The sequence below is a fragment of the Eptatretus burgeri genome, chromosome 4, assembly GCF_056783735.1.
Source record: "Eptatretus burgeri isolate ZD-2024b chromosome 4, Ebu_testis_v1, whole genome shotgun sequence".
In the NCBI taxonomy this organism is placed as follows: domain Eukaryota; kingdom Metazoa; phylum Chordata; class Myxini; order Myxiniformes; family Myxinidae; genus Eptatretus; species Eptatretus burgeri.
In genome coordinates this window covers 50,140,232-50,150,970 of record NC_140964.1, presented here as the reverse complement: position 1 = coordinate 50,150,970, position 10,739 = coordinate 50,140,232, and the positions used below count along the sequence as shown (strand labels likewise).

General features: G+C 34.5%; 1 long non-coding RNA gene across 1 annotated transcript; it reads left to right on the top strand.

Moving 5' to 3' along the window:
* Positions 1-145: 145 nt before the first annotated feature.
* On the top strand, positions 146-1,649 carry LOC147028023 (uncharacterized). The gene is made up of 3 exons (XR_015056907.1): positions 146-654; positions 749-907; positions 1,294-1,649. It is a non-coding gene; the product is annotated as an uncharacterized LOC147028023 (long non-coding RNA).
* The last annotated feature ends 9,090 nt before the right edge of the window (positions 1,650-10,739 follow it).

Here is a 10,739-nt window from a genome sequence, read left to right as displayed (position 1 = left end):
GTCTCCCCTTTTAACCTGGAGGTTGATCAGCTCTCTCATTGAACCTATAAAGATTTGTTCATTCTCAAATTCCTTCAATAGTTTAATTTTCTTTGCACAATAATCCCCATCTAAAATATTTAAAAACAAAACATTTGAATCTTTATATTTTTTAAGATACCCCTTTTGTGTCATTACGAAATGATAAACTTCTCTTAATGCTCTTGTTTGACCACCTCCTGAGCCACATATCATTTTGAGATTATAGTAAATTGTTTCAAATGTTTTCAGTTCATGCCGTGAAAATGAGGAAGTGTTTTTTTGACACGGTCGTGCTGTGTGAATGAGGAAGTGGTTTTAGACAGTCATGCTGTGAAAAAACAGGAACTATTCTGTGAGACAAGGTCTCGTGTTTATATTTTATCTCAGAACACGAACTGAAAACATTTGAATCAAAACCATTTTAAGTATGTTTTGTAAATGATTCATACAATCGCCCAGTTATTTTCCAAGCTGTCATTTCCTGTGGCCGCACCCAATGCTTGGGTAATTTCCTCGTCGTTGCCTTATAAGTGATTCACCAGACAAAGTTTCTGCCAGACGGGATTTTCATTTTTACAACTGAGACATGAGCGATCTTTCTTCCGATGAAGACAACAGCTCACTACAGAGTTGGTAAGTTTGTGTATGGTTTTCTCTTTGAACGATGAAGCAATCGATTTTAAATTAAATCATGATAATTCTGATATATATATTTTTTCCCTGACAGGTCATTGGAAGAAATTGAGTTTACATATCACGACGAGGTGCATGAAATGAATACTCTTATTGAAGAGATCAATGATTTTAGAAGAGAATTGAAAGACATTTATAATGAGTGGTACGAAGTCTTATCACGTCCTCTCATCTCGAAGGAATTAAACCAATGGTGAGACACGTGTGTGTGTGTGTGTGTGTGTGTGTGTGTGTGTGTGTGTGTCTCTCTCTGTCTGTCTTTCTACCTACCTCTCTCTGCTCTTATTGAAGAGGTCAATGATTTATAATGACTGGTCTCTGATCTCGAATGAATTAAACCAATGGTGAGACACATGTGTGTGTGTGTGTGTGTGTGTGTGTGTGTGTGTGTGTGTGTGTGTGTGTGTGTGTGTGTGTGTGTGTGTGTGTGTGTGTGTGTGTGTGTGTGTGTGTGTGTGTGTGTGTGTGTGTGTGTGTGTGTGTGTGTGTGTGTGTGTGTGTTGCTTTCCCTGTCTGTTTGTATCTCTCTCTGTCTGTCTCTTCATCTATACCCTTGACTTATTATTTTATTTTTTTCAGCACTATCACACAACATCAGCTGTTGAAGCAATCTTGTACAACACATGATTTTCTGGAGGTAAATGTTTCTGAATTATTATTAATATCACTCTCTCTTTAGAATGTCGTCTTATGTTGGTTGCATCATTAGTTTGGACGTGGTTTTGTCAGTACACTGGAATTCATTTTATTGTCCTTGAAAGGATGACAGGCTTCTGGTGTGTTAATTCAGTGGTCAACGAGGCTTACTCATATTACCATGTAATTATCTTTATAAAACCTAATTATTATCCACTTTTTGTTTCAAAACAGAATATGGTGTCTGAGTTTCAAAATCACAAGACATCTGAAGAAGATTGCTGGGAAAGATTATACATTCTCGCAAATGAATATTTAATATTTACAATATTAATAAATTATATTTGTTTTGTTTACAATTACTTGATTCTGAATTTCAAGAAGAGGATAAAGGGGGATAGGTGCGCTCCCCCAATGACCCATCACCCCCTCATCCCATCCTCCCCTCCCCATGTGTGTGTGTGGGGAAGGGTGGGGGTGGGATGAGGGAGGTGGTGGGTCAAAGGTGGGGGGTGCACAGGGGGGATGAGGGGGGTGGGGCTTGTGTGGGTGGGGCTTGTGTGGGCGGGGCTTCGGTGGGGCTTGTGTGGGCGGGGTGTGTGTGGGCGGGGTGTGTGTGGGTGGGGCTTGTGTGGGCCGGGCTTCGGTGGGGGCTTGTGTGGGTGGGGCTTGTGTGGGAGGGCTTGTGTGGGCGGGGCTTGTGTGGGCGGGATTTATGTGGGTGGAGCTTGTGTGGGAGGGGTTTATGTGGACAGGGTTTATGTGTGTGGAGTTTTTGTGTGGAGCTTGTGTAGGAGGGGTTTATGTGGGCAGGGTTTATGTGAGCAGGGGTTTATGTGGGTGGAGCTTATGTGGGAGGGGTGAATGTGGATGAGGCTTATGTGGATGAGGTTTGTGTGGATAAATGGATGGGTGGAGAGATGGGTGGATGGGTGGATGAGTGGAGCTTGTGTGGATGGGTGGATAATTTTTTAATTAAATAAACATGTTGTGTGTGGGGAACTAATTATGTGAATATGATGAATACGGGTGGAGCTTGTGTGTGTGTGGAGCTTGTGTGGGGTGGAGTTTTTGTGTGGAGCTTGTGCGGAGCTTGTGTGGGGTTTGTGTGTGGTGGGGTTTGTGTGGGGTTTGTGTGGGAGGGGCGTGTGTGGGCGGAGTCAAAAAGGGGCGGAGTCAAAAAATTTCAATTTATTGGAGCTTGTGAGGGGTTTGTGTGGAGCTTGTGTGGGGTTTGTGTGGGGTTTGTGTGGGGTTTGTGTGGGTGGAGTCAAAAAGGGGCGGAGTCAAAAAATTTCAATTTATCTTTGTCTTTTGTAATTCCTGTGGATAAAATGAACCTAAAATCTCTTCCCCTTCCAAATCATATATTTTATAAGTCCAAGGAACCGTATCTATTACATCAACAATTTTAAAAAGTTCTTTCGTTCATCGTTCAGTAAAACCCTTTTCAAAATGAGATTTCCACCTATATATTCTTACGATATCACCAACTTTGAACTTAGGTTTTCTGACATTAATCTCTTTTTCATATTTTAATTTTGTAAATGTTTCTGATGGTTTCATATTTGTTGACGTGTGAATCGTGTCATTATACTTATCCACAATATCCTGAATAAAAGATGACCATTGTTGTGAACCGAGTTGTGTGAAGTTTTTATATAGTCTCTCTTTTAAGGTACGATTAAAACGTTCAACAACAACTGCCTTCCCTTCATTAAAGGTACTGTATAATGTAATACTGTTATTTTTTAGAAAATTCATAAATGTCTTGTTATAAAACTCTCTACCCTCATCAGTCCACAATTTTTTAGGTTTTCTCTTACTTTTATTAAATATCTGTTGAAAAGCTAACGTAAGAATATTACCTGTTTTGTTTTTTAAAGGGACAACCCACGCATATCTACTCCTCAAATCAATAACGGTTAAAGCATACTTGTACCCCTTATCATTATTGAGTTCAATCAAATCATCAGACCAGATATAATCAACTTCCTTGGAATAAACTTTCCTTCTCTGAAACTTTGTGAATATTGGTTTATGTAATTCATCAGCTAATTGCTCTTCAGTCTTAATAACATCATTAGAGCCTATAAGTTTTTTGAATTTCCAAGTCCAAGTTTCAATTTAGCACTGATCATCTTCTTCACAATGAACCGATCAACTTTTTCTCAAGGTTGGATTTTGTATCAGAGACAAATTATACAACATTTCTCTATCGGCTTCATGCTTTTCTTCCAACGTTGTGGTATTCCCATAATCAATATCGTGTCTCATGCACACTTCATCAACTAATTGATTGGTTTACTCCAGGATTTAGGATTGTCTGCCTCATCTAATCTTTTATCCAAGTTTGTGCCTGGACCACAGAAAGAATACCCTGGAAGATGTAATTCCGCTGGTATTCCAGTAGTTGTAAATTTACTTCCTGATAAAAACTTTTGTATATCTCCTCCGAGTTTGTGTTTGGAGATAAATTGATTTTTTTTTGAACCACACACCGAACATATACCTTTTTGTATAACCCTGTTATTTTTACTTTTAATATATTAAATATTTTTAGTATTAGTTTTCTTTTTACATTTGAGACAATAACTCATTTATTTATGAGAAAAATTCCTGCAGAGTGCAAAAACCTTTTTAGTTTCCAACATGCACATTTGAATCTTAATTTTTAAAACATAAAGAATCCTTAGAAATGCCTTCACTCTCTCCTCCATTTATTTAAGAAAAAACTTGAATTAAAATGAATATCTTGTCGATGATAGTCTTGAAGAAAGTATTGCAAATAGACTTGTCAATTCTTTGTTTTCCTCCTCGGTGGGTTGAGTTATTTTCTGTAATACCACCAATCTTTTTTGAATCTCACTGGTTTCCATATTTTGATATTTATTTTGTCTCGCTCTTTCCTCCCTCTCCTTCCTCTCTCTCTTCTCTCTTTCCTCCCTCTCTCTCTTCTCTCTCTTCTCTCTTTCCTCCCTCTCTCTCTTCTCCTTCTCCTTTTCCTCCTCTTCCCTCTCTTCTTCAACTCCTTCCTCATCCCTTATTATCCTTGAATCGCTTACACCCCATAGAATATTATACATATATTCATCAGGATTTCTTGTTATTCCTGTATCCAAAATAATTTTTTTTACAACAGGAAACCAATAAAATTTCTTTTGAATTTCTAAAAGAGCCTTACCTTTTCTTAACTTCATAATTTTTTCATTATTTAACATTCTAATTTAATCTAAAGTTGTCGGTTTATCAACATCAGCATAATGCCAATCTTTTATTGAAAATACCTCATTCTTATGTTGTAGAACATATTTATTAAAATACCGAATATCCTTTTCTTGAAGGTATGCTTGGACACAGAAATGATAATTTTCTTGAAGCCTTCTTGCTGTCATTTATGTATTAGAAATATATGTTAGAATAATATTATGGCATGAAACACCTCCCCATCTTCCCATAGTTAAATCATTTTGTATTTCCTTACTTATTATATATAATCCTGTTTTTTCTGTTTTCATGAGATAAACAAGGGCAAAACCATTATTATATTTACCCTTATTAAATTCTTTTATTTGTTGTTTACTAATCGTAGCCCCACAAAACTCATTCTCGATACCAAGTGGATAATATTCTTCCTTACGAGACTGATTTAATTGTTCCAGGTCTTCGAGGTTAATTTTAAATGACCAATTATACCCTAAATCATTCATATCATACCCCCATTGTTCTATTCTCATACAAACGATACGCCCTTCTTTATAAAAATTTATTTTAATTCGAACTGTGAATTCTGTATGACCTGGAGATAATATCAACACTTCTGTATCTTTGGAATACACGGCCGTTTTATTTAAGGATATATATTGTGATAAATCGCTTAATCTCACCAAGTCATTCGCGTCAGTCGGGCTTGGATAATTTTTTAATTTATAAACATTTTTCATGTTAATATTTTTGGTTATATTATATTTATGTCGTTCAGCCTGTGCCTTTGTGTAATAATTTGATAAATCAATATCCAGTTCTTGAGATACACCAAAGGTAGAACCATCTTTACCAACATAAGTCATTTATATTAGATTAAAAATAATATCATAAAATTTTTTATTTTTGTTGAGTTGAAATAACACATATAGACATAATTGACCACATCACTTGGAATTTAATTCTTGGACTTGAAATGTTTGATAAACACCATTCTGTAAGAATTTTATGACTTCAACAGGTGGTGGAAGACCAAAACTATCAAAATAATATTTGGCTTGACTATTAAAAATACAAACCCAATGAGAACCGTTTCCATTATTATCTTCTAAGTTCATAATAATATTCTTTGTATGTTTCGGCACATTTGTTAATTCATCTCTCATACGAATAACCACATTATGAATTTTTAATTTCTTACAATATTTAACAAGTTGTAAATTTGATGTTGTATTATTTCCAAATTCTTTCAACCACTCATCAATGCTCATTTATTTATTAGAAAGATATAATCCATTACCTCTTTTCGTTAATTTTACACCTGCTTGTGCTATAGAAGAAAGCATATCTCCAACTAACAATCTCGCTTTATCAGGCAAACCTTCAAGTTTTTCAGCAAAATCTACAATTACACCACTTCCACTAATTTGTTTCTCCAACTCTTTGTTATGTCTTTCCAATTCTTTTTGAGCTTGGAGTTGAGCCTTCCTTTCGTTGGCAGTTTTCACCGCTGTTGAAATACCACCCGTCAATGCTCCAACCGCACTTAAACCAGCAAATAAAGGAATTAGAAATGGGAGAAATCCTCCACTCGTCTCTCTTATTGAATATTTTTTCAACATTGGTTTTGTCATTTTAATTTTAAGTGAGCCAGTGTCATTCAAGATTTTAACCTGTTCTCTTGTGAGCAAAACATCAATTCTTACTGCTCCTTTTCTCTGAATTGTATTAACGTTAATCGTACAAGGCTTTTGATTTTGAACACAAGATGATAGTTTATGAAGATTGATTTGATTAACATATACCCCAGTTGGTACTTTGCCACTCATTTATTTAACAAAAAATTATGTGAGACTAATCATCACACCATTATCTGTATTAATCTGCAATTCTGTTTCTTCCAAAAGCAAACAATATGTATCAACTTCTTCACTCTCTCCTCTTTCAATGTATAGGGAAGTATCCACTCGATTAGACTTTATAGTTTCCTTTTGAGCGCTCAGGTCAAACGCATAGATTGTATACAAACTTTTAAATGCTGTCATATCTAAAATAGGTTCTTTATTTCCATTACTTTCACACACCTTTTGGTAAGACTTGTATGCTTCAGCAAAATCATTTTTTCCCAATTAATTTCCAATCTATCTCGTGGATAAAATGTTCCATCTAGAGAAACGCGAAGTTGTTTCACCTTAGCATTATCACTCAATGCATTATTCTTATCAGTCGCAGTATCACCATCTGGCTTTTTAAAAATGATCCACAGATATCGTGGCTTTCCTTCCAGAACACCCAAATTCCACGTGTAAGTAGTTTGGTTGAGTTTAACGTGTTGACATCTTCTTTTGAGGTATGATACACTGAGTGGTTTCTTTGAGTTAAGTCTTCGATTCAACATCTCTTCTGTTTTAAGATTAGGAGTATATTCACTGATATACCAACTCATCTCCTCAATTACAAATTTATTCTGATCACCAAAAGCACTACCAACACCAAAAAGCAATCGATTTTCATTAACATTCCTTTGTAGTTGAAATCTAATTTTAAGACCATACAGAACTTTATCATGATCACAAAATCCAAATATACCTTTAAGAGGAACTGCCACAGTAAAACTATTTTCTGCTTTTGTATCATCATTATACATTCCTTTCCTTTGTGTATATCCAGGGTCTGTGTTTGTTCCCGTTGACATATCAGGAATAAAACCTTCGACAGACCCCTTTCCCATTCTATCACTGAATGTATAGAGTGTAAATTTCATCATTTCAGATACAGCAGAGACATAATCAACCGCTTCAACTTCTTGTGTTCCAATATACAAACGCACACTATCAAACATTTTCCAGAAGAAATCATTTACAAGTGTAGCGTTTGTGTTATTCCCAGCTTTAGTGAATTTAAATTTACACAACAAGAAACTTTCGGAGAGATTCAAATAGGTTTGTTGATTATTTATTTCAAAACTTTTTATACCATTCGTATTCCAGTCTGTTCCAGTTATTGCATTTACCTTGAAGTAATCTTCTTTTTAGTGGAGTTTGAGATAATAATAGTATCATCCAAATCATAGATACTATCAATTGCTTCCATACTTGTATTTATTTAGGAAAAAAGATGTTAAAACTTTTGAAACCCTGATCCAAGTATTTGAATTATTTTCTGTCGTTCTTGGGGGGACAACTGAGTTTTGCCTTTCTTAATTTATTTTATTGCTTGTAATTTATGAGATTCCTTCTGGGCATCTTTTATGCTCTTTACAGCACCTGCTACATTTCCCACAGCAGAAGCAGTTGAACCAATTAGATCTTTATGTTTAAGAATAGTTGAACCAATTCCCATTAGAGTATCAATTATACCATCTCCTCTAAGTTGATGTCCAACACCCCTTTGTCTCTTAGGTTTATAGTATCCTCTACCAAGATACATACCTTCACCCTTGTAGTATGGGGAAAGGAACATCCCATCCCCTGTAATTATTTTAAATTTTCCCAACTCGTGTTCCTCACAATAACCATCGTATTTATTTCTTGGAAAACTTCACGTAGGTGAATTCTGATGGATATAACTTCTCCATTAAAAGAAATCACACGATTATCTTGGTCGGTTATCCTAAAATTTACTCTGTGTATGGTTTTTCCTGACACAGGTAGATAAATCAAATTTTTAGGTTCCATATTGAATTTATAACCAATTGGGGTTGAGTATGCGCTGAATGAAAATATTGTATTTGTTTTTTTTCCATCATTATAAGCACCATCAATCAAATCACAGTGAATTAACACCGAATTTATTCCTGAGGATATTTGAATGACATTATCACTGTAAAACGTCCCATTAGTTTCAATCTTTTTTGAGGAGAAACCCAATAACTCTCTAAATGAATTATCAATTGTGAAATCAACCTTGTAGTTATTTTTAACTTTAATCGTTGATTTTGAAGTATGTTTTTGAATGTTTATAACAATATTTTTTGGTTCATCACCCTGTTCTTTCATAAGACGAGCAATTTCGGAAGATATTTGAGAAATCTCATATGCTCCGGGTGAGACTGTTATCGTTTTGTATCCACTTCCCGGATTATAACTAAACTTGTCATTTTTCTCGGTTATATTAAATAAGGTATTATAAGTTTCCATGGACAATAAAGATGCCTCATATTCTTTTGTTTTGTCAAGTTGTAGTGGGTATGGGAATGAAGATGTGTGGTCGCTTGTTGTGAAATTGAAACTAAGGATTGTGCTTCTCATCTTATTTAATATGAGATAAAATGTCTTTATATTGATATTTATTAATTATTTTCATGTTCATCAACTGGTCTAAAATGGCTGATGCTTCATTAAAACAATTGTTATTTCCAGCCTTCTTACTGCCTAACAACAATAACAGTCTATTAACTAATTGCGATGGGTCATTTGGAAGAAAACTAACACCTGAACCAAGGATACTTAAAGCCTGAATAATGTGTTTCTCCTTTTCATTCTTCCTACTTTTACCAGAAAGAATAACCTTATAATTTAGAGTGTTCAGCAGATCAATATATACTCTATCATCATTATTTTCCATATCCAATGGTTTATCAATATACTTTGATTCATCCCTCACAGTTGAACCTTGTCTTCCATCTTTTGTGAAAAGAAACATTAATCTCGGAGTTAGTTTAACAGGGGGTTGAGCAGAACCCAAGAACCTTAATTCATCATTAAATATCAATACCTTTTCTTGAACAAGATGAAATATTGCTGGTTGTTCTGTTGGAATGAATCCTGCTTTGGTTTTTGAATCCGCTGAATATTCATTGTTTTGAAGAGCATTCACAATATAATCAGGGGGTCGATTAATCTCTTCCAGTTGTTGAAATAAACCTTCATCATCATATTCTAATTCTCCTAAATGCTCTAATTCTTCCTCCCTCATTTGATCAAAATCTTTTAACATTTGAAGTTTTTTAGGAGTATATTCTACTGTGGGAACTGTGGAAATATCTTTCATTTTTTCTTGGGAAGTTTTTAAAAGTCGTTTAAAAAAAATTCTCTTTTTTTCTTTCAAATGCTTCTTCACCCGTTAGTTTCTGTCTGCGTTTCTTCTTTATGTCTTCCTGTTGTTTTACATCTTTTGAAATCAACTCTTGATGTTCCTTAAATCTTCTTGCTCTTTCTTTTGCATCCATTTATTTATTGTAAAATATAATTTAATGAATTGTAAAGATCAACAGGGAAATTTTCCTTTTCTTCATCATTCAAGTAGATGTGTTCAAATAAATCCTTTTCTTTAAATATTTCATCAAATTCTTTATTAACATTAATGCGAGTTGTAATTTCTTCTTCACTAATACTTGCATCTCTGCTTTTCATACGTTTGCGTTGAGTTTCTTCATCAACATCAAAACAGAATGATAAAATCTTCACTCCACTCAGATGTTTAATAATTTGTCTCGTTCCTTCTGGATTAGTTTCTAATATCCCAACACCACCAGATTTTAGTTTCCTTAACTCACTCTTACAATGTGAATATTTTGTTGTACCAAGAGAAACCTCCTCAAACATTTGGCCTTCATTCCTCAATCGCATATGTTCCTCCACTGAAATATAGTGATAATCTTCACCTTTTACTTCTCCAGGTCTTATTGCTCTAGTTGTTGTTGATACAATGCGTATCACGGGGTGTTTTTTAAGTAAATTTACAATATTCTCATTTGTACTACACAAGAACCTTGATTTATGAAAGTTTTTTCCAGAAGCAGATTTACCCACAAGATTTACAATAATAGTTGTCATTTATATATGTAATTGTTTATAAAACAAAAAATATATCCCTTAAGATCTCATCTTCTTTCACAACAATATATTTATATTTTTCGGTCGTGTGCTTCACGTAATCCTCAAATTTCTTTTTACTACATAATCTCTCCAAAAATTATTGATATCTATTGAATTTAACTTGAATAAAATAAAAGTATTAGCATTGTTTCTGATGGAACGACGAGGAAGTTGAAAGTACGATTGACTAAGATAAATACAATTACAAGAAGAATGTCTCCCTCTTGTGTAGTAGCTGTCCATTACCGTTTGGTTTCTCTCATTAACACAATCATCAAAGATAACGAGGTTCTTTTTTGATTTATCCAAATCTTGGGGAGACGGTATATCATCCATATTATCACTAAGAATACAAGTTATAGGATT